Genomic DNA, 24,090 nt, shown 5'->3' with positions numbered 1-24,090 from the left:
TGATCAATATGCAAGTATGTAACTAATTAACAATGATTACAACTTTGCTAAGCTAAAAGGAAATTTTTATTTGATTCAATTATTGCATACGTGTTAGATTTAATAGATTTCAATATGCAACAACTTTGCTGATAAAAGCGAAAATTTAGAAACTCTATAGATCAAACAATCGATCACTTTCTTTTATATGTCAACATAAACTAAAATTACGGAGTGATAATTTAGTTAATAACCCTTGCCTAGCTAGCCTTAACCATTAGACCAACCAACCAAGCAAGCCATCTTAAGCCCTTATTACTACACAATTAGACTCTACATACAATCTGTATGGTATATAATCAGTAAATTAAATCAAATGTTATTAAAACTTGTAGCAAAACTTTTATGCATCCATGCTTTTGTCAAGCAACATAGGGATTTTTAGAGTATGCGACTCTTCTTCTTGTATGCTATACGTCAACTTATTTTCAACATCTTTTTTAAGCATATTATCTTCTTCGGCCTTTCCTTTTATCACCGTATAGAACCCAATTGCGATAATTAATCCTCCAATTACACTGCACAAAAAGAATTGTCAGGAATTGATTCCTTAGTTGTATTACTGTATGAACGAGTATATATATACAACCTAACGAGAGATTAGGGCCGATAACATTGGCCCATTAGCTATACAATATTAGGCTTAACAAGAATAATGTATTCATTTTATATTTATCAAACAAGTATATCAAAAATTCAAGTAGACATTGACAAGTGTTTTATTTATCCACTTATTATGGCATTTTAAACACAATTTTATACTCTTTCCCCTACTTCAATCCCTTTTTCCTACTCTTTTTGTACACGATTATAGCTTTTGGCTTCCCCAATTTTTTTAATATGTGTGTTCATGATTGTAGATAGAAATTGGTTATGTAGCATAAGCATGAAGAACCCTTTTTGGAAGCAAAGCAAAGTAGGAGCGAGCGTGCACCCTCTGAAGAGCGGGCGCTCCTTCCTGAGTTACCAAAACTGACTTTCACAACATTGTAAGGAGCGGGCGTGCACCCCTGGAGGAGCGGGCACTCCTCCCAAGTTCTCACATTTGCAACAGTTAGGAGCGGGCACGCAGAGAGCCCAGGAGCGGGCGCTCCTATAAGCTGGAGCGGGCGTTCCTACTGTTGTGAAGCTCGATTTTTGACGGATTTCACAATGAAATTTTTGGGAGTATAAATACGACCCTCGACTTCAGTTTTTGGGACCTTCTTCCCTTTAGTTTTCTTAGGCCCTTAGTTTCTCTAAACCCTCTTTAATTAGTTTAGTTTTCCTCAAAACTCAATCATTGTATGAATTAATTGAATTTTGTTCTCTTGAATTCAACATTCTCCCCAACTTTGAAGCTTCATTAGTAATCTCTTTCCTCTATCTCTTGTTCTTTATTTTCTGTTTTTATTTACTTTGAATTGCTAATTTCTTCCTTAATCTTGTTTAATTGTTGTTGCATGTTCAATCTATCTTGTTCTTACTACTTTTCTCAACTTCTTAATTTAATGCTAGAATTAGAATTTGTTGTTATGATGTTCTTCACCATGATTAGTGAGTAGTTAATTAGCTAAGGGTTGGGTGAAGACCCAACCAAGCCATAGGTTGATTGATGTTTGTGGTTGCATGTTCATTTTGGTTTGATGATTGATTGTTAAAGAATTGGTTAATTACATGTGTAATTGGATGGCCACTTATTGCTTGCATTGAGAGATGGAGTCTAGTTGTGAGCCTTTTCTCATATGATTATGCTAAATTCCTCTTGATTACGGTTCTTTGTTTGGATGATGTAGTAGTCTTAGTTGCAATAATTAGGTGAGAAATCCCGATTACTTGTGCCTTAATGCTTTCTTGGACTGATCGAAAGACAAATCCGATTTAGTAGTCTATTTCTCATCGTTAAAACTTGGTTGGCCTATCTTGTTAGTTGAGTTTGGTTTAGGAATATTTAGTGTTGTAGCTTCGAAAGAAGGCAATGTTGAGTGCTCTTTCTATCACCCAGTTTGTGTTCATGTTTGCCTATTGTTTTGATCCGTTGGTTTGGTTGGTGTCAGTTCCCATTTTCCTCTAGTGTTTGTCTCCATAGTAGTTATTTAATCAAAACCCCCAAATTTTGACCGAACTAGCTTACAACCATTTTATACTCTTGGTGTTCTTGACCCATTCCCTGTGGATACGATCCTCTACTTACCCTTGACTTGTTTTAGGTTGGTTCAGGTAGAAATATTGTTTGATTTTTGGGTGATTGTCCAACAACCGATTATTCCTCTACCAGACATCAGTCGATTAATTAAATTATCTAGCCTTAAACATTACACTATCGCGATCCAAATTAAATTTCAGAAACTATCATGTAATTATCTATTGTGATTTTTAAATTACCAAAAAAATTAACTACAAATTAGATTCGTCCTCTATAAATCTAGCTTTCATTATTATTATACCCCTGTGTTCCTGAGTACGTACTCGCAACAAAATAATTGACAAAAGACGGTCATAAGAATTTGACAAAGTTGAAATACGAAGGGTACGTACCTTGCAAGATGTAGCACATCTCCAAGGAAAACAGCTCCCATGATAACTGCGATAATCATTCGAAGTGGTTTAAATATTGCTACAAAAACTGGTCCCTTCACTCTGCATGCCCATGTGTCAACAATATTTATCGTACCAACTGACACAGCCTAGTCAAATATTTTATAATTACACCCTAAATTAATAATAATAAAAAAAAAAAAAAAACAATTGTGCAACAACAACAATTGTGCGACTGGCCACACCGTGTGATCACTGCTTGTAAAAATGATTATAACACCGATAGAGTAACTCTTATGATAATGACAGAGTAACCTTTAAATAACAAAGTAAACCTTACACTGTTGATAGAGTAACCACTATAATATTCCTTCATTCTCAGAATAACTGACACAATAAAACTTTATAAGTATGCATGTCAATGTATTAGTTTGACCTTATTTTTATATGAATATATATTAATGAAAATTATAAATAAAAAAGGAATTTATATTATGAAACATTATACCAATACCTATCTAACAATATATTTTATGATAAAAATATGTTGTTATTATGTTAATATAAAACTAAAATCAAAACTCGCTAATATATGAATATAGACTCGATAGAGAAAAAAAAGTCCAATATATCATTTATTCTGAGACAAAGGAAGTACTAACTAAGTAGCACGTAACCCCTATAACTTTAACAAAGAGTAACCTCTATAACATTAAATGAGTTTTTATTATATTCTTATACTTTAATGCTTATGAAAGCTAATACTTCAAGGATAAATTTATATTCAAAACATCATCATGCTTGTTTTGATTATATTCGTTTCGGTTTTTAATTTCTAGATATGCAATTTTTATATTTTGTTTATATTATATACCTAAGATAATTTAATTACAATATTTTATTTGCATATAGAACAATTACTTATGAACGGAAAAAAAAAAAAAATTATGAACCCAAAAGAAACAAAGAGTAATGGTGAATTTGATGATGATATAATAAACTTGAAAGTACTAATAAATAAAGAAAATACCCCAACGAGAATTGAAATGTACTCGATACCATAGGTTGGTTTCCAAACACTTGAATCATTTTCTGCAATCAAAGTAATGACTAATACAATTATAGTCTCAAAGAAAAAAGTAAATTAGTGTTATTAGCACTTCTGAAGGATAGTCCCTTGCAAGCCAAGTCTGAGAAAAGAAATAAAGTGATTGTTAGTGGAAAAATGACAAATGTAGTCCGTGACTCTTTTGAGGAGAAAATTAAAAAAATATAATAACATGAAAAAAAATGACGTCTAATTTTGTTATAAATTTCAATTCAAATAAATATAATTATGTGGAGTATTTGAATATTCAGTAACTTTTGTGTATGGTTGGCCACTTCGTGTGGCCAGATAATACATGAGTTATTCCTGACCAGGTAGGTAACCTTTTATCGATTGAGTAAGTTGTAACCGAGTAACCCCTGATCAAGTAACTCCTGACCGAGTGAGTAAACCCTGACTAACCGAGTAACCCCTGACCAAGTAATCCCGTCCATTCTTTCAAAAAAAAAAAATATGACTGGTTACACGATGTGGCCAACCACAGATGAAAGTTTGTGTTTAATATTTAAAATTATCTGAAAAAATAATTACCTTGGTAGCATATGCAAATGAGACGAGTAAGAAGCACATTGAGAGAAAGGTCCCTCCAAGGATCCAATTTGGTTGAGTTTGAAGTTCCACAAAAGAGTGGAGAGATGGATTTGTTGGTGAAGGGAATATACTACTAATTGGTAGCCCTTGGTAGAAGATCACTATGAATGCTCCACTAATTGATACTACGGTTCCTATCAACTTTAGCATGGTGCTTTGTGAACGTAGGTTTAATATCTCCATCCTGCATTCCACAATCTATATATGTCATTTTAAATCACTAAAAAAATAACCCATACTAATAAGATGAGTAATAACTTTAACTTAATATCTCACGGTATTAGACCCAGATTAAGAGGAAATTTTCTATGCAAGGTCCAACAAATAGATTTCACTACCTCCTTTCATTTGATTATGTGAAATCTTTTTGAATTAATCGAAACAAGTAAAATATGGCATGAAGCCCTGCTCACTTCACATTTTTTTTTTTTTTTGAAACAAACTTTATTTTTATTGATATTAATTGCTCAACTTTAATTATTTTTAATGAACTTAAATTATTTTTTTTACTGATTCTATTAAGATTAGCAATGGCAAATTAACATTTTTTTTTTATTAATATTAATGGTCAAGTTCCGTTTTAACCCCTCAAGGAAGCATTTGGCTTACAGAGTAGTAGGTATGGAATTAGAAATAAACTCAAGGTGACGTGGGATTGGAACTTAATTCTTTCATTAATGACAAAATATGCAAATTTTTTTTTTTTTCCTTTTTTCTTTTTTTTTTTTTTTTTTTTTCCTTGAAGGTATGGTATGAGGAAAACTCAGCTTCCCATACCATGTGCTTGAGATTATCAGATTGAGGTATGTGTTTATAAATTGATATTTTCTTAAACAAACTTTAGGTATGAGTTTTACAAGTTCTAATTATTTCTCTAACCAAAATCATTTGAACCAAACACATCCTAACTTATTATTTCAATAGTTAAATATGCCTCCATTAAGCAGGAAAAATACCATTGTAAAATAATTATGTGGCACATTCAATCAATTTTAATAGAGACATATCATCAACTTAGACCATATGGATTTATAATCACAAAATATTTTTGATAAAAAAAAAAGGTTCAATATCATATTCATAAAGCTCACATTAACATGTCAAAATCTTTGTAGACACCGGAATTTTGTTTATATTTAAGTATTAAATTTTAGTCTTACATAAAGAGGCTTATTTATGGGGCTGCTCCAGTTTCTAGATCTTCTTGAGAAAGATGGCACAATGGTAAATAAGATCAATTATTTTAATATTTTATATTTTTTTGTTGTATTTTTTTTCCGATTTCTTCTTGCTCCTTCGTCTACGCTGTCCACCATCGTCATCAAACTTCACGAATCACCATTGTAACTACTTTCCTCCTCCATCTAGTCATGCTTTCCTCCTCCATTGGAACAACACTTAAACCACCATCTCCACCACTAAATTTCTGGCGGCTTCACCGCCAATTTATACGAAAACCCTAACAAAAAATAGAGAAATTAGGGCATGATTAATCCCAAACGATAAAAGGTTATCGTCATCCTCCATTAAACTATTTCTCTAGCTTCGATTACTCCTGGATCTACTTCCTCTTCCATTGAAGCTGTGAATATCTCCATTGAAGTTCTATTTTCTATTTTCTTTTTCCATTCTTCTACAAAGTTACAATATTAACCCTTACTTATTTGTTGAAATTACAAATTTACCCCCTTGAGCTACAATCTTATTAATCAATAAAAGAGAAACTTGTATTTACCCCTTAAGGTTTATAGAGACTCAGGTGGAATAGGTTATTAAAAATACATCATCTCTTTAGTACTACCAAACATTGTAGGAATTTGCAAGCCGACAATGCCCTGTACTATAAGCACATATAACCCTAACTGTAACCCTTTTTTGAAGAGAGTAATCAAAAGACTACAAAAACATAATACATAAATTAATCAATGAATAACTGTTTTTGTAGTTTACAATCGTATTTGATACTTTTTTACTTTAAAATTAGTTCGCTTACAAATAAATCATAGTTAAGTTTCTTTAAAGAAAAAAAAAAGGTCTTAATCTTGTCAAATTAATTAGAAAAATTATTTCAGGTCAGCTATGAAAATTCACATTTGCTTGATTAGGTGAATTATTCATAGCCTAAACAGTGCTTTATTAAATAAATAAAATTAAAAAAAAAAAAAACTAGTGTGTGTGGCTCGGGCATTGCACCGGATTGCTACTTAAATTAAACCTTGTGATAAAATGTAATTAATATTTTAGGTGTTTTTTAATTTTTTTTTTAATTAGTCTTGGCCTTGTGATTTGCAATTATATACATTTATTTTTATACTAGATAATACCCAAGCCATGGTCGAGTCTTAAATTAATATTGAGTATTAATTTAAATATAGAAGTCTCTATATAAATATAAGTCAATAGCCAACCACAAATAAATAAATAATTAAATAATGAAGTTTATAGATGAATTAACGATTTTGACAAAAAAAAAAAAAGAAATAGAGTTTAGGAGGGAAGAATCCCTCCTAAAATGATCTCACTTTAGTATGTACTTTTTATGTATTTGTTTATTTTTTATATCAAAATCAAAAGCAAAAAAAAATTCCCAAAACAATTAATTCATCAAATAGTAAAAGAAAAAAAAAATTACAGCTCAGAAAAATTGAATGATGAAAGGGGTATTTGAGGAAGAAAAATCAAATTATTATTGTTAGAGTACTAATTAATAATAATATAGCATACCAAAATTTTAATTACAAAATCATAAAATGATGTCATCATTTATAGTTTTGAAGGGAAAATTTTTAATGACAACATCACATGTGTCTAATTTTAGGTTATGATGATGTCAACATTTGCTTTTTTTAGTATATTAGCTATAGATAAGATATGGATTTATAACATGGTTGCTAGGCTTAGATGGTTAAACAACCATCTTTCGTGTAAAAGATTGGGTGTTCAAATCTCCTCACCCTTATGATTTTATATAGACTTTCTTAATAGCAGCTTTAAATATATTATTAATTTAGATTTTTTGTTCCACATGCTCACATGAATAAGAAACACAATATAATTTTATATAAAAAAAAGTACATACGAAGTTTGGACAATGTTCTCTTCAAGACTAACTCCTAAATTTAAAACACACATACACACATATATATAGTTACCTGAAAATGCTGGCAACGATGAAAGTGAAAGGAAGAGAAAGATTACTCATTGCTGATGCAAGTGTTGGTGAGCTATAGCGTAATCCAGTATAGAAAAAAATAGAACAACAAGAACTGCATTAATTAATATACTCGTCAGGTCAACTAGTAGTATCTAGGATTTTTGAAATGAGATATTTTCTGCGTTTACAATTCTCTCATTTGATTATTGATCATAATAAACAAAGAAAAAGAAATACTTTCTCCATTCTATTAATATTGCAACAATGGACTTTTTGCACTATTCATCACTCTTGTTTGACCATATAATATGATTTATACGTTAACCAAAATATAGTTAAGTAAAATCTTGTTGGATTCGTCTCATGAAATACTTTCACAATATAACTTTTTATAATTTAACTCTTACACAATTATAGATATTTAGCATATAAAATGTGTTTTGGGATGCGTAATTTCCTCCTTGTTGCAATATTAACAGAACGGAGGAAGTAAGATTTAATGAAAAGAAAGAACAATAATTATACTTGAGGATGGCAATCAGGAGCATCCGCAATATTGTAGAGCATCCAATGGGTGGAGGTTGACGGTTTCTGTTCAATTGCATTTTTTAACAAACAAAACAGTTATTCTGTGATCTAATAATAGATAGAAAAGTTAATGAAATCTTTGTAGTTCAATCTCATTCCGTCCGAATTTAATTATGTAATTTATGCTTAGTATTATATATACAGCTAATAATTTGACAACTTAATTCGGGTGGGTTAGAAGATAAAGGTATGAAAGAAAAACCGTAAAGTAAGAAATGATCATTGATGAGAGGTTCAATTTGTTGAGCACGATTTAATCAATAAAATACATATAGAAACATATCGATGACATACCTATGGTAAAGGAACGAGGCCGGGATAAGAATGAGTAGATCGATGGCATGAGTGTAAGTAATGTAAACATAGTTGCTCATTCCCTTTGCCGTGGCTGCTTTGTTCAGTGTATTGCTACCCACAAACATCACTTCCATTGCCAATAATAATACCAATAACATATTTAATCCTTTTATATTTCTTCTTGATCTTCTCTTCTTTCTTTCTCACTTTTTGGGAGCTTAATTCAAGTTTCTCTTCTCATCAAATTAAATGATATAAGTGCAAACTATAAGTAATAATTTCATTCACACGTGTAATGTAATTAAAAGTTTATAACACAAAAATCTGTTAACGACCCACTAAATCCTAAAAAAGGGATTGATTAACTATTGGAATAATAATTTACAGATTTAATCCCACCAAAAGATTCCATTAGTGGAATAAAATAGTCCATATGCCTATATGACACATGATCACGTCCATGATAGAAAATATTACAATTTGTTTTTTTCGGATTCATGATTATATATCAATAATACGAAGTGGGTGATCGATTGAGATAATTTTAAGCTTATAATTTTGTAAGGCAATATATACAAGAACTCAAGTATGCAAGATTAGGTGATATGAGTCATATGACCATCCAAAAAAATAGATTAAAAAAAGACTAGCTGGTGATATAGCTATGAGCAAAGAAACTAAAATTTTTCTTAAATAAACATTACGTAAGTATGGTTTGGATTTAGCCCATCAAAACATATACCTCATATTTAAAATCTGCGAACCGAATACCTCTTAAACTGAATTTGTTTATAACCAAAGCCTTTAACATTAGTCTAAGCTAGTCTTGTTAGTTGTAACAGAGAAGAGTGGCACGATCATTAAACCAATCGAATTCGTGTTATAACCAAAGCCTTGAACGCTTTATTGTTTCCGGGTAGTTGGTATCTTTTTCAATATATGGTTAATATATATGCCAAAGTTGTTTGTTCTTGGCCCTCTAGCTAGTGCACTCTCCAAATTTAATGGAAAGTGGGATACTAAAATACGATGTCATATTTATTTGATGTATATTAGAAAGAAATTGACAGACTTCTCAAATCATCAAGATCAAGCAAGGAAGATGTACTTACAATTAATAATTTATTCTCATTGTAAAAAATGAGCAAGCTAGTAAGGTTGTACTTTGTAGTTTGTAATACCTTTTATTTTATATTTTTTTGACAACAGCAGAAATAGAGAAAAGGAAAAACAACTAATTAATAGAAATTAAAAAAGAAGACGAAGTAAGGTGACACTGATTTGCTAACTGATGCGCTCAATGAACCTGTTCCCTATCAACCTTCAAGGTGTTGCACTGCTAAAAAGTTCTTTCCAAATGACGAATCCCCTATAACGTCTAATGCAAGTCTATATTTCCCAAGGATTTTTGATTAAGCAAAGAAACTAGCACCATCGAATCCCTATAAACTATAACGGAGGTATAACCTCTTGCCAAACATCACTGTATAGCTGAGAGACAAGCATAGCCCCCCACTTGTAGAGCAGACTTGGCTATCCCAAAAGATCCTCCCGCATCGATTTCAACATCATCTAAAGAAGTCACCGTCCACCCTGTGCCATAATTATTAGAAGGTTTATGCATGATCCATCCACCCTGACTATTGTAACAAATGGATAGATTGAACGGTGTAAGACTGTCCTCTGAATCCCCAAAAAAGCTTACAAAAACCCTGGCGGAATGTGTGAGTCATCATCACAAAACCTCAAGGTACCCAGTTTTCGAAAGTTCTGCTTCATAAACTCATGCAAACAACGAAGTGCCTCCGGTCCTCTAGATGTACAAAGAAACTGTAATACCTCTCATGATTTCTGTAAAGAAATTTAATATACTACACATACCAACTAGGTACATTATTCTTTTAGAGAGCTTCTATGCTAAGATACTTCTGAGTTAAGCGTGCTTGGCTAGGAGTAGTGTTAGGATGGATCTTAGCATAGGTGACCTCTTGGAAAGTTTTCCCAGTGTACACATAAGTGAAGATAAAATGCGTCGTAACTAAGATACTTCTGAGTTAAGCGTGATCTGAGGATAGTTGTTAGTCTCAGATGTGCACTTCATGACAATAGCCTACATCCTGATTTTGTGGTTGGGGTGTTACAAATGGTACTAGAGCAACCCTGTGACCGTGTGCTGAATGTGTATAATTAATCTATGTCGGTCGCCTAGTGGAAGAGAATTATGGGGCTATATGGTCATATCCAGACTAGATGTAACACTTTGGCTACTTAAAAGCCATTAGGCGTAATATTAAGATCCCTAGGATTCCAGGTGCAATGAGGGCATTACCATTCTCAAGCGGGGGTGTATGTAGAATTACTCATGATTTTTTTAAAGGAATTTAATATACTATTCATACCAATAAGATGCAACTTTCTTTTAGGGAGTTTGTATGCTAAGATACTTTTCAGTTAAACGTGTTTGGTTGAGAGTACTAGTCTTATGATATGGGTGACCTCTTAGAAAGTTTTCCTAGGGTGTTACAGATTCATCTAAGATAACCCTTTGTCAAAATAATAAAATGAATAGCCTCAAAAGTGGGCAAAATAACATTTTCAAGTAAATTGAGAATTACATGGGTCTTAATGAAAATTTGCCACCCCTCTTCTCTCTCTTCTCTCTTTTCTCTCTTCTCTCTCCTCTTTTAGGTTTTTAGCTTTTTCGGTCGTTTAGGTCGGAAATAGTCTAATTTTCATAATTTAATTTAGTTCCTTTGCTTTGTTTTGATTGCTTTGTTCTCTCTATAATTAAGAATCTGTTCCAATTTTCTAGAATTGAATTTTATTTTTATGGTTCTAATAATAATTGGGAAGATAATTCGGATTTGTATGGGTTTAGGGTTTGTCATCAACGCTAAGATTAGAGCATCAGTGCAAATGTAAAGACATCGAAAATCACAACTCGCGCCAAGCTTGAAGCGATTGAGTGTGAGCTATGTCAAATATGCAAATTAGTTATGGTTTTGATTGACAAAGTTATGTTATTTTCTCTAAATCTATAGTTTACACCTCTATATTTTATTGTATATGTTATATGATTATTCATTAATGATAATTTTTTTTCCCGAAAAAAAAAAAAAAGATGGGATCAATTAAAATTGTTGGACTATTTATATCAATTATTTCAACCGAAAATCAAAAGTTGAAAACGCCAATAGGCAATATGTAATCATTTGGGCTAATTCTTTCAAAAAAAAAAAAAAAATCATTTGGGCTAATTGTTTATTTTTAACACCCCAAAGTTTGGGCTTACATATATTGGACCAGCCAAACAAATTTTTATAGTTTTACTAATAACAACAACCTGACAACATTATACTACGTATCATATAAATAGACGAAATATATGGCTTTTTTTTTCTTAATTTGTTTTATTTTACTCCCTTTTTGTTTTTTAAATGTATCACTTTGATTTTTGCAGAGTTTACATACCATGGTTGAATTAATTTTTTCATCTCTATAAAATAAAGAAAAATTTGTTAAAAAAAATACTTTTAAAAGGATCATTTTGCGAAAAAAAAAACCTTTTAAAAAAAAACCTTCTAAAAGCTTTTTTGGTTAAAAAAAACCACCACGTTCATTATTTTTGCTAGAGGAAACCTATTTACTTAATTACTCTCTAATTAACTAAATTAGACTCTAATTTCCTCTCATTTCTTTTAATTAATCTCTAACCCACCAAATTAATAAATAATTAGCTTTAATTAATATATATAAAAAAAACCACTACCCCTCCTCTTCCTCCTCCCTTTCCCCCTCCCCCAACGGACCCGCTGCCCCGATCTCCCCACCCTCGGTGACCTCCTCCACCGCCGAACGACCCTCCCTTTCCCCCTTATCACCGCTGACGGCAATCACCTTCTTGATTTTGAAAAACCCTAGAAAATCGATTTGGGATTTTTAATTTTGTGCATCTTGCTTGCAATTGATGCTTGTTTTAGCTTTGATTATGTATGTATGTGATGCTAGGGTGATTTAGAAACAAATTGCAATTGATTTGGACTTGATTTGAGCATGTTTGAATAAATAAGAGCCAAAAATTCGAAGGAGGTGGTGGTTGCCAAAGGGGATAAGGGGGAACGGAAGGGTAAACCGGCGGTGGAGGTAGGTCGTCGGAGGTGGGGGGATCTAGGTGACAATCAGGTGGGTGAGGGAGTTGCTTCCAGGGGAGGGGGAAAGGGAGGAAGAAGGAGAAGGGGTGGTGGTTTTTTTATATATAAGTTAAATCTAATTATTAAGTAATTGGGTGGGTTAGAGGTTAATTAGAAGAAAATATCAAGAAATGAGAGGAAATTAGAGTCTAATTAAGTTAATTAGAAGATAATTAAGGAAATGGGTTTCCTCTCGGAAAAAAAAAATGAACGTGGTGGTTTTTTTTAACCAAAAAGTTTTTAATTTTTTTTTTTTTTGCAAAATGGTGTTTTTAAAAGGTTTTTTCTGACAATTTTTTCTAAAATAAATAAATGTTATCTTATAATAGTATAATGTCTAGGTTCGTAATGTAATTTTATTACAAGTTTTACTAATAATTGACAATTAAAGATATTAATGGTCAAAATTGCGTCTTGGTAAATGTGTCGGTCAAATTGATGCAAATTAAAAAAAAATAAACAGAGGGAGTATAAAACAGAGGTCGGTTAAACCTCATGGTTGCTCTGTCTATGCTATGCCCGACTCATTGGTCGGAAGCTACTTCCTCCATTCCACAATGATGTTCCTATTTGGAATATTTTGACTTTTAAAAATAAGAGAGAATCTTCTAAATTTCTCTCAATCTATAGGAACAAATATAGTCATATAGGATCTAGTTTCATTTGTCTTGGTATTTACGGTCAAAGATTTGTAAAAACTTGCATTGATTTATATAAATCAGAACATCATTTGGAAACAAAGGGACTATATGATAAAAGGTCCTAGGCGTCATCCGTCATAAATGTTCACTTTAAACGTCTAAGTAGCTTCCTCTTGAAAACCGAATTATTCTACTATGTCATTCTTCAAAAAAGGACACCATAATATGCTTATGTGGCATGTTATGATTGATCAAATTTTATTTTATTTTTAAAAGCCAAAATGTAGTACACATATATGTATAATTGGAAATACACGTATTTTTGTAAAAAATACATAAATATAGTATTTGAAAATCTATTTTTATTTTTAAAAATCATCCAAAAAATTAAATTGTATAATCAAAATTTAAAAAATCAAATATTCATCATCCTTCTTATTGTTCATCATCATTCTTCATTTGTGATCTTAATTAACCATCCCTACTATCTTGTGTAATATAGTCGAAACTCAAACCGAAATTCCGATGAACAGGTCGTTCAAAGATCGGAATTTTATTGGGTTTTCAAATCTGCATCTTTAATTCGTATACAATTTTCGGCTTTAGGGTTCCATAATTCTAATTTATGTAAAAATCAGGTTGTTTGTCTCCCCCGTGTGATTATAGATTTGTAGGCAATTAGGGTGCAATCGGTAGCTTTTCGGCGCACATAGGTCCGGCGAAGGATTCACGGCGGCAGCTCAAGGTTTTTGCGAGTTTTCAAGCGGTTTCAGGCGTATTTTGGGATCGATTTTGGTCAATTTCAGGAAGGTTTCAGGCGCCTTTATTGGGAATGTATTGTTCAGTTTTCAAGCAACATTTCTGGCAGTCGTTCATCTTCTCCGGTAGCAAATCCGTGATTATCCATTATTCTGGTTGTTCGTTGGCTAGCTATTTTGTATGTTTTTGGTGCAAGAGGTATTGACATTGATGAGAATACATTAACAATGTTTGGGAATGGGTGGATGAATGAATAACATTGATGAGAATGCATTAACAATGTTTGGGAATGGGTGGATGAATGAAGAACATTGATGATGAACAATTTTAATTTTGTGATTTTTTTAAAATAATTGTGATATAAAAAAAATACATGTATTAAAAAGAATACAGGATATAAATACAATTTTAATACATTATGGACATTAAAAATAATTCAAAATGAAAATAAAAATTCTAAATACAGATCAATCAGATTTCGCCATGTCAACTTTTTATGGTGTCATTTTTAAAGAATGACAATGTAAAATTTTCATTGAAAACCGTATAACAATGAGAGTAGTACCCCTTGGTCTTATACAATGAATATAACTTTCTCTTTTTCATGAATATGAGATATACATCTCAATACTCACGTACTATTCCTTTAACACTTGTTTAATATGAAACAACACTTTTACTCACATGTTGGTTGATTTTATTAGGGAGTATTATTATTACGAGTACATTCCAAATTATTTTATTTTTTAAATACAAATTACGAAGAAATAAAACAAAGTTGTCAATTTTCAGATATATTATGGAATCTTTTTCAGTTGGCAGGAGTAGTGAAGCTATCCAACAATGTGTGCTAAACAGCTACTACCATAGCACATTAGCACCATAGTACAACTGTACTACAACACATGAAACTATGAATAGTACTCCGTATGATAGAGGAAGATAAAGTTAACGAAAAAAAAAAGAAGTTTATGAATAGTACAAGGTTTCAAAAATGAGGTTTCAGTTAAAAAAATAAATAAATAAAAATTAAGAATTACATGTAGCTTAAGCTAGTGTACAAGATTTGAGGCCTTATTGATCAATTATGATTTATGAACTATGATTCATCTTTTACGTACCTCTGCTAGTCTGCTGTACTTCTGGTGTCACTTGTGAAATCAGTTATCGATGTTCATTTCGAATATTGAAATAAAGACCGACTAGATACACTTTTTTTTTTTTTTCAATTTTATTCGGTATGCAAGAGCTGGTTATGGGGAGTGTCATTCATAGTAAGTATCATTTTATGTTTGTAAGTTCAGAACCATTGCATGCATTCAATTGAATTACATTTTAGGCCATATTGGAGTTTACAAAGTTCTTTTAAAACAAGTGATACAATTCATACAAATCGACTATTCGCTCCACCTGAAATAAGGAAATCTAGTCTAATTTTATTAAGGTTTGATCTGGTTTGGTCTGAATGTTTATAATTATCTGATCTAATCTAATTTAATATTTTGACTTAACTTTGATCGCATTTTAATATTAATCTGTACAAAAAACATTAGCCAAATATATCATGTTAGATTTGTCTCGTTATGAACTCTTCAAATATGTATTTTTTTTTAATATGCAACTAACGATATTTAGCAATAAGTAAATGGGGTGTTAAATACCGCCAACAAAAATGATCAAAATCGCCGACATTTAGTGTGAATGGATAGCTATGCCCTTAGTAATTCACCACTATCTTCCTTCTTGCCACCAATCACTAACACCTTGACACCGCCACCCTGATCGGCGACGACCACCACCACCACCACCACCGTGACCATCAACCCACCACATCCCCCTCAGTGACAACCCACCACCTTCCCTCGCCAATGGGAAGGTGGTTTTTTTTTTATTTCCGACAATCGCGGTAATCGGAGCCCAAAACCAGTTACCAGTCACAGTAACCCGTTTTGGGCTCCGATTACCTAGCACGGTAACCCGTTTTGGGCTCCGATTACCTAGCACGGTAACCGATTTTGGGCTCCGGTGACCGTGGTAACCGTTTACCATGCACGGTAACAGGAGGCCAAAACCGGTTACCATGCCCAGTAACCGATTTTGGGCTCGGTTACCGCAATTGCCGAAAATTAAAACAAAACACCACCTTTGTCCTACTGTCAAGGGAAGGTGGTGGGTTCTCATCTCATTGAGGGGGATGTGGTGAGTCGTCAGCCAGGGTAGTGGTGGTTGATGCTGGTCGGAAGGGGTGGTGGGTCGCCGGGGAGGATAAGGGGTGGTGAAGTAGTAAAGGCATGGTTGTCCACTCACACCAAATGTTGGCGGTGGTGATCATTTTGGATGACGGTGGTTAACAATCTACTAAGTGAATGATAATTAAAAGTTATTTTTTAAATGTTTCTGGTATGGTCTGATTTAAATTTATTAAACAATAAATAATAAGTATCTAAAACAAGATGAGGAAAACAAGTCTCAATAGACCATTTATTTGAATATACTTAAAAGTTCGGGTCATAGTTTTACGTACCTAATAACATATGCAATTTATGAGTTTTATCATAGCCATTAAAAAAAAATACTAAAGTAATGTGGGCGTTCATAAAAGAGTAAAGTATCCCTATAATAATACTGCCCCTTCCGTTTTGTTTTTTTATTTGCATTACTTTCTCTTTATGAATGTTTTTTTTTTTTTAAAAATGCATCACTTTTATTATTGGTAACTTTATACAATATTTTATTTTCTCTCTCTTACTTTAAACTCCACTCAAATTTTGTTATTAATTCTCTCTCTTTCATGGTCCCCACTTAAATGATAAAAATATCTACCTCTCTAATATACTTTCTCTTTCATTGTCCCCATCTTACTTTTACTATATAAAATAATTTATTCACCCACTCACAATACATTACTCTCCTAATTCCAAGTAATGTAAATAATAATATGGAGTAATAAAAAAAACGAACGCAGTAATACTAATGAAGTAACCCACGTAAAACTGACGAAATAACTCATATGCACTGATTTAAAAGTTGGTGAATATTATATCATTTGTAGTATGTAATTATGTATTGATGTACTCCGTATGTGATATATGACATGCAAATAAAAGTCAAATCGATAATAATGTGTCCCAATAGTAACTAAGCGTCAGGGAGCGTTTGTGGGAGAAAAAACCACATTGTTGGGTCCATAGACGCCTAAACGGTAGACTAAAAGGGTCCCTTTTCTTCACGTTGATTTGGTCGGCCATCACAAGTACAATTTTCCTATTTTCTAACTAAAATCTAAATTAATTGAGAAGATTTTTTTAGTTGACTATGCAGGTTATAAGCTATACAAATAGGGATGATGACTACATCACTCTTATAATCGAGAGACTCAAGGTCACATGTATGAGCACCTAATTATTATTTTATTTTATTTTATTTTATTTTTTTTGACAAAGTTTGAAAAGGTGAAACAACACAACTATTACACATTACTATTAAAACAGATTAAATGGACCGCAGCTTTCCTATAATTTAGTGAGCCCGATAAACATGTTGCCTATCTGCCTTGTAGATGCTACAATGCCGAAACGTTAACCTTAGAAGTTTGATCTGCAATACTAGCCATAAATAATTGATGTCACTACGCCCATCACCCCTTAAGAGAGTAAACAGATTATAAGAATCAGAACCTTTTCATAGAGTTGACTTTTAGGTTATATTTTGCCAACTCAGTGGCAGATTCAGAAATATAGAGATGGGGGTATAAACATACGAAATTCCGTTTGTTAAAAAAATGCGAAAGTTAGACAAATTAAAATCTCTACATATTATTCATTGTTTCCACCATCTTGTTAGTCATTGAATTTATCCCTTAGATTTTTGTTAGTTGAGACGAACACTACAAGAAGGGAGGCGAATTGTAGTGAGTTCCTAGTTGCTACTTTTTGTGGAATATAAAACAGAATGTAAAATAAACTTAGTAAAGCACACAAGATTTTACGAGAAAACCTACCATGGCCCAATTAGAAGTAAAACCTCGAGCCTCTACGGGATTTCAAACACCAAATTACTTAACTATAATAGGGCTAACTCTCCTAGTTACAACCTATTATAAACAGACCTTTACTCACAAGTTCTAGATTGAACTTGCTACACGATAGAACTCTATCCTACCCAACCTAAGTCCCGGACTTAGATTCTACTCTCAAGCTGTATGCAATAATGTCAAACACTCACCCAAATCAAAACGATACAAACACTTGAATTCTAATATGTGGTAGGAAAGCTACACATGGAATCCGAAACTAATATGACAAAGATTAGACTTAGCAAACTTACACTTTCGAGCTCTCTACATATTCTTCATGCATAAACTCTCAAGTTGTGTAAATTAAGAATTCTACTTTATATACAAGAGGTACTTGTATGTAAAGTAGGGTTTTCCAAAAGATAGACATTATAAACTGCCGTTTTCATAATTACACGTTTTATGTAAATCTTTTTGTAAAGAAAATCTTTTTAGAAAACTTATCAAAGATAAATTTATGAAAATAATATTTATCATGTAAAATTGGATTTTGTAAAATAAAATCTTTTAGAAAATCATTTCATTAAAACTTATCTTTTATAAACTTTTCATTTTTAAGACTTGCCAAGCTTTGCCACGCTTCTAATAGATTCCATGCATAAACTAACCTAACATATTTACAACAATCCTTAGAAAAATAAATTGAAATAAACTTATATATTTTGGCTAGATTGTTTCGTCAATGTCGTAGGTCAAGGATACTTGGGCTTCACGCAGTCCAGGATTGAGATCCGACTGTCCATCATACTCTAGCTCCTAGCTTGAACTTTGCAGGCCAAGTTCTTATGGAACTTGCCGTTTTCAATGTAGACCAAGTCAAGCTTCTCAATTTGATGTCAAGCTTCTTTTAGAAAGCTTCTCTTCATGTTCCTGTTAGGGAACTCAGTCAGTTCCATTGTGGAACTCTTCTTCTACTTTCTTTAACTTTCCTTGGAGTGTCCTTGAGTCTTCATAGGTAGGTTACTCTTCTACTTCCAAAGTCAACTTCACTTGTTCTAATCACAACACTTAGAGAAAACTTATTAGTTGAAGTTTGCTTTCTATTCCATGAGACTCTTCTGAAGACCCTGCAGAGTTTTCTCCAACTTTTGAACTCTTCCTGTAGCACCTTTGAGTTGTCTTCCAGCAACTTTAACTCTGTCAAAAAGTTTAGCAACCTGCCCAACCATTACTTTTGTATCTTCCTTATCAAGTTCCACTATGTTTTCCTTACTAATCTGAGGGAAGGAACTGGCTATCAGCCTTCTGCTCTTCCTAACTAGCTCTCCTAACCTAGCCCCCTCTTTCTTTTTCCTACTATTTTCACTTTTTTCTCCTCCACCTTCTGAATTTCCCCCCTACCACAGTTAAGCTCAACCCTTGCAGAGTCTTCTCATTAATAACATTCTTTTCTTTCTCATGCAACCCTCCATAAACTCCCTTGATTTTCACTCCAAGTGCTTCAAATACACTAGAAAGCAGAGCACCATAACCAACTTTATTTTTGTTAGGAATGTAGTGAGCTAAGTTTTGATACATCATAGAAGGAAAATTGATTTTGATCTTGTAAGGAGGGTGTACACATCATATGGGATCCTTCTCCTTTATGCCCATAGCCCTTTAAAAACATAGATTTTTACACTTTTTAGGGTGTATTAGGATTTGAATTTTCGATTGTTTGGGAGACCTTGAATTAGAGTTGATCCTATCATCACGCTTTTTTGTAAGAAACTAATAAGGAGTTGCCAATGAGTTTTAGGAAAACTCATAAACCTCATTCATGCCTTTCTCCCAAGTAGAGTTCAAGGGATATTTAGCATGAATCATAAGTTTACCCATGCCCAAATTGGTCTACTTATACCAGAAATGAGTTCGGGAGCGAGGGTACTAAAATAACGTTCCCCTATGCTTTGGGGGGGGAATCGCTATTCTAGCCCTAGTGCGGCCTCTACTAGCTCTTCCTTTTCCACAATTTCATTACCAAATAATATTGCAACGTGATACCTAAAACTAATTAAGTTAGTTGATTTTATTTACACGCATTAATCACGTAGGAATTACATTGCAAAAGTCGTTATTCTTATTTAATCAATATTCGTGAAAGAACAAAAATAAACAAGATTCGCCTTGGCTTAAGTGATAAACACAAACAATTAATTATCAAATTCTAGTCTTGATTAACAAAGGAATACTATGTGAATTAATTAATTAAAAGTCCGTTTTAAATGATTAAACAACACTAATTAATTGATTTAAGGTTTTTTAGAAAATAAAAGAAATGGTGATTGATCTAAGTGCTTGGGAATTTACAACTTTTCCTTGCTAGATCTTCGTTTAGAACACTTATGGACTCCTTCTTATTCGGGAACCTCCACCGTAAGGACAAGTAATAAAAGGGGTGAGTGTTTAGGACAAGAGGGTGATTAGTACACAAGTTCACAAAGTTTCTGCCAGTTTTTTAGGTTAATTTCAGTGTCTCAAAGTCTCGTATTGAGCCCCTATTTATAGGGAATGGTTGCATTTAGGGTTTTAAACATTCTGCGCAGCAGGTGGCGCGCGTACGCAAGTAATTTAGATGCGCTGTTGAGGGCAACGTAACTGATCGTCTTGCGCATGGCTTTATGGTAAGATTCGATTCAGTATCTTTGAGAAATTCTGAATCTCCCACGAGCGCAGCAAAGGAGGTTGCGCTGGGTGTCATGCGCAACCTTTTGGGTTGCGTGTGCTAGGCTAGCGCGACTCTCTAAGTTGCGCGCGATTTTCCTTGCAACAGCCCTGAATTTTATCCTAGGCACCTCTAAATCCGTCAAAATTAGGTTTAATCACGAGATTAGGTTTAATTATTAATCGGGCTTAGTTTAAATTGACTTTGGTTTATTTTGTTTTGGGACAGGCCAGTTGTTTTGCGTTTTCATGACTTAATCAGTAGTCCATAAGTATTCATCATGTTGATCCAACACAAAGATGGTTTTATTTATCGTCATAGCACTTCCGCTCGGGACAGGAGGCCAAAAGTAGGTGTATATAGATCTTTTTCACCAGACAAAAGATCACAGTCATATCCAACAGGCTTGCTTCATCTTTCTTCTGAGTTCTAGGTAGGATGGCCTTCTTTACCAGATTAATTAGCAATTTTTTCATTGGGCTAAAACTATTGTGATTCATAGTGTTTACCCCCCTTTTTCTTCCTAGAAACTCAACTATGTCACCTCCCAAATAATTCCCCATCTTTACACCTGATTTTCCTTTAATATAGGCTTCATAACCCTCAATTGAAACTTTCATAATATCACATAGCCTCTCGACATCAAATTCAATTTCGAAATTATTGATTTTACTGGAAATTATCCCTTCCTTCACTTTGAAATTCTCACAAAATTCATTCATAGCCAGTGGGTACATGCAATTGTTCGAAGACCTAGCTAACATATCTTCCCATCTTTGAAAACGCGGTAAATCCAAAATTTTCATAAACCTAGCTTTTCTACACCAAGACAAATCTAATCTATAACCAACAACATACCTTACAAACTTTTTCTAAAGTGCCTTTTGATCTTCAACTTCCTCTACAACCTCTTTTTTGTCCTCCAATTACAGTCCCCCCTGAGCAAAATCCTCTACTTCCTTGATGTGTTCTTCGAGTGATTTTTTTTTGCCTTTATCTCTTTCCACTCCTGTAACTTCTTGAACACATTCAATGATGATGAAACGACGCCTCCAGTAGAATTCTTTTCCTTAGGGTTTTTCTTAGTTGTTGAAGAAGTTGGAGTGTTAATTTCTAGAACTTCATTGGTTTTCTCTTCACTCTTTTTTGGCGCTTCGTAAATCACCATGGCTAAAGGAGATGTTTCCTTTTGTTCAGAATTTTGTGGTTTTGGGGTTTTTTCATATGAGTTTTTGGAAGATTCAATTGCCATGTTTTGGAAGGTTTAAGGGTTTTGGAGAAGTTGATGGTGTTTATTGAAAGTAGTTTAAGTGATTTGACAGTGGAGAGATGAGGTGGGTGAAAGATGCTTTTATAATTAATGAAGCGGTGTGAGGGATATGAAAGAATCACTGTTCAGTCATTAATTGAACAATTCCAACTTTATAAAATGTAATAAGGATGAATTTTGTTAACAAAATCTTTTGTTTCAAAATTCAATTAATTTCTAAAAATAAGATTTTCCGAACTTCATATTTAAATTGGAACATGCTTTCTACACAAGTACATTATACATTACTAATTACACACGCATTCAAGTGTTAGTGAACTAACCTCCAAGAATTCACCAACAGTGACACTTCAGCTATGTTTAGCACACCAAGGTTGTGCTAGATATCCTTTTTTTCTCTTTTCACATTATTTTTTATTTTACCATATCTTGGAACTTCAGAAACAATCAAGTCAGCTTAATCATCCTAAGTTCCAATCTCAATTTCTCAAATCTTTCTTTGTTCAAGGGCCTGATCAGAATATTTGCAATTTGATTTTCAGTTTGACAAAATTCTAACTTAATATTCCCTTGTTCGACATTATCCTTTAGGAAGTGATCCTTAATGTGGATGTGCTTGACCTTTGAATGTTGAACCGGATCTTTAGAAATACATATAGAAATAGTATTTTCACAGTAAATAGGAACACATTCAAATAATATACCAATATCTCTAACCTGTTGCTTTATCCAAAACATTTAAGAACAACATGTTGTTGCAGCTACTTATTTAGCTTTAGCTGTAGTTTATGCAATTGTGTTTTGTTTCTTGGAACCCCAAGATATACTAAACACGGTCCTAAAAACTGTACCATACCTGAAATACTCTTTCTATTGACCAAGTCACTTGCATAGTCAGCATCAGTAAAACCATTTAAATCAAATGAATCACTTCTAGGATAGAAGAGACCCAAGTCATCGGTTCCTTTCAAGTAACGAAGGATTCTCTTTACTGCTATCAGATGTGACTTCTTTGGGTTTGCTTGGAACCTGGCACAAAGACCTACACTAAAGGATATGTAAGGTCTACCAGCTGTTAAGTAAAGTAGAAAGCCAATCATACCTCGGTACATAGTTAATGCAAGTTCTAGATAAATCTTCATCAAGCTTAGTTGCAACACCCATAGGAGTTCTATTGGTCTTGGCATTATCAAGCTTGTATTTCTTTATCAATTCCTTTATATAATTTTGTTGATGAATCATGATCCCTTCTTTAGTTTGCTTAATTTGAAAACCAAGAAAGAAATTTAACTCACCCATCATGCTCATTTCAAATTCTCCTCCCATAAGGTCAGCAAAGTACTTGCACAAAGATTCGTTAGTTGCACCAAATAATATTTCATCAACATAAATTTGTACAAATAAGATGTCAGTTCCTTTTATTTTAAAAACAAAGTTTTATTAATTTTACCACGTTTAAAACCATTATCTAAAAGGAACTTGGACAATCGTTCATATCATGCTCTAGGAGCTTGCTTCAGTCCGTAAAGGGCTTTGTCAAGCTTGTAGACATGGTTTGGGAACTCTGGATTTTCAAATCCAGGAGGTTGTTCCACATAGAAGTCTTCATCAAGAAATCCATTTAGAAACGCACATTTGACGTCCATCTGATACAACCTAGATCCCATATAAGCAACAAAAGCTATAAGTAAGAGAATAACCTCTAACCTTGCTAATGGAGCAAATGTTTGATCATAGTCGATTCTTTCTTTTTGATTAAAACCTTTGACTACTAGTCTTGATTTGTTCCTGACAATAATTCCATGCTCATCTAGTTTGTTCCTGTATACCAATTTGAGATCTATAGTCTTTTGATGACTTGATCTAGGCTCCAAACGCCAAACTTCATTTCTTTCAAACTCGTTTAATTCAGCTTGCATAACATTAATCCAGTCTGTATCAGTCAAAGATTCAACATGACCCTTTGGTTCCATGGAGGATAGGAATGAATAGAATGCACAGAAGTTCCTAAGCTGAGATCTAGTTTGAGTTCCTTTAGCTATATCACTCATAATTGTATTAACTGGATGTGAGCTTTGATGCTTCCAAGACTTTGGTTGAAAGTCTCTAATGGGATACAACCTTTCTTGTGTAGCATGGTTTACTGGTATTTCAGTTGGAACTTTTACTTGAGTTTCAGCTTAAATTCCTTCAGGAACTTCCATTTGCATCTGTTCT

General features: G+C 33.1%; 1 pseudogene; it reads right to left on the bottom strand.

Moving 5' to 3' along the window:
* Nucleotides 1–382: 382 nt before the first annotated feature.
* LOC145580714 (WAT1-related protein At3g28050-like) lies at nucleotides 383–8,428 on the bottom strand (annotated as a pseudogene).
* Between the last annotated feature and the right edge of the window lie 15,662 nt (nucleotides 8,429–24,090).

This window comes from Chenopodium album, chromosome 15 (genome assembly GCF_948465745.1).
Source record: "Chenopodium album chromosome 15, dcCheAlbu1.1, whole genome shotgun sequence".
Lineage (NCBI taxonomy): Eukaryota > Viridiplantae > Streptophyta > Magnoliopsida > Caryophyllales > Amaranthaceae > Chenopodium > Chenopodium album.
The sequence above is the reverse complement of the archived record's forward strand: the minus strand, read 5'-3'. Positions and strand labels throughout refer to the sequence as shown.